The sequence below is a fragment of the Triticum dicoccoides genome, chromosome 1B (assembly GCF_002162155.2).
Source record: "Triticum dicoccoides isolate Atlit2015 ecotype Zavitan chromosome 1B, WEW_v2.0, whole genome shotgun sequence".
In the NCBI taxonomy this organism is placed as follows: Eukaryota; Viridiplantae; Streptophyta; class Magnoliopsida; order Poales; family Poaceae; genus Triticum; species Triticum dicoccoides.
Window position 1 is genome coordinate 20054568 of NC_041381.1, and position 1869 is coordinate 20056436.

The 1869-nt window shown below is 46.7% G+C and overlaps 1 pseudogene; it reads left to right on the forward strand.

Annotated features, from left to right (window-relative positions):
- Positions 1–304: 304 nt before the first annotated feature.
- Positions 305–1869, forward strand: part of LOC119316622 — a 9266-nt pseudogene continuing 7701 nt past the window's right edge.

Consider the following 1869-nt stretch of genomic DNA (forward strand, 5'->3'; position numbering starts at 1 on the left):
TTGCTGGGGTGCGCCGCGACGCGACCATCTGACGAGGACACCGCCGCTGTGTTCTGCTCTACGGTGAAGTACCAAGGTAGGCTTGGTCCTGATCTCGCAGGTTGGATTGGCAACTCAGTTCTAGAGCTCGTTGAAATTAAAGCTTCACACTGTTTGGATTAGGTTACAGCTCCCTTTATGCTAAGCTTTAATTTGGCAGCTCAGTTCTAGAGCTCGTTCAAGGCTTCACACAATTTGGGTTACATTACAGCTCCCCTTATTCATCAATTTACAGGTTTCCAACTGATTGATCCAGAGAGCTCTCATGAATATTGTCACGGGTGCCATGGGCAGCCTGATCCCCAAGCTGGGCAAGCTGCTCCTGGAGGAGTTGAAGCTGCACAAGGGGGTCAAGGAAAATATCGAAGACCTCCGGAAAGAGCTTGAGAGCATGAACGCTGCCCTCATCAAGATCGGTGAGGTGCCGCAGGACCAGCTCGACAGACAAGACAAGCTCTGGGCTGATGAGGTCAGAGAGCTCTCCTACAAGATTGAGGATGTCGTTGACAAGTTCCTCGTGCGTGTCGACCACCTTCAGCCTGACGACACCATCAATGGATTCAAGGGGCTCATGAAGAGGACGGCCGAGTTGTTCAAGAAAGGCAAAGATCAGAATCGGATAGGTCACGCGATGAAGGGCATCCAGGAGGAACTTCAAAAGGTGGCTGCTAGGCGTGATAGGAACAAGGTCGACGGTATTTCTCCTAATACTGGGGAAGCAGTTGCTATTGATCCTCGTCTCCGTGCTCTGTACACAGAAGCGGCAGAGCTGGTGGGCATATACGGGAAGAGGGATCAGGACCTCATGAGTTTGCTCTCCCTGGAGGGCCGCTATGCCTCTAACAAGAGACTGAAGAAGGTCTCAATTGTTGGATTTGGTGGGTTGGGCAAGACCACTCTTGCTAGAGCAGTATATGACAAGATTAAAGGTGATTTCCATTGTCGGGCATTTGTCCCCGTCGGCCGGAACCCCAACATCAAGAAGGTTTTTGGGGATATCCTCATTGACCTCGGCAACTCTAACTCAGATCTTGCATTATTGGATGAAAGGCAGCTTATCAACAAGCTTCATGAATTCCTCGAGAACAAGAGGTATGCGTCAATTCCAGCTGAAACAACAATACTTTGATATGTTCTTTTCCTATTCTAATTGTCCAACACTATTATGACTAGAAGAACGCCCGTGCGTTGCAACGGGACCACGTTAACTTTAAGAGTTCAATATTACGATATTGGCGACCTTTTTTACCATCAAATCCTCACACACACACTCTCCCTCCCTCTTCCTCACTCTCTCTCCCCTCTCCCTCTCTCTAACACACACACATATCCATCTTATTGGGTACGGGATCATAATCCATCTATTTCGCACACACATGCTAGTGCATAACAATATGGATTATGTGTATTATATTTGCCACCAGAACTGAGGGAATTAATTTCATGTAAATCGGCCAGCCACAGCTCCAAGAATACGCGGAGGAGGTGGCCCGGGTTAGCGTCGGAGCCGTCCGGCGCGGGCCACGGGCCCGCTTTCAAATGCACGTGCAATGCACGTCTTCACAAATATTATAACTAGATGTGAGAAATCACATACTAACACGATGTTGCAATCAATTTGTAATTAAAGAAGCCAAAAGTCTTTTTTCTTAAACCAGAATTCCTTATGCTGGAGTTTAAACAAACCCCACAATAACATGATCATTTTTTCGCTCTACTTATCACCTAATTAAGCAAATGCATGAATTATGAAGCGGATAAGAAATCATGTTAACTTGGAACTAAAATTCCAACAAAAGAGTGATGAACAAACCTTTTTATCATTGCTCT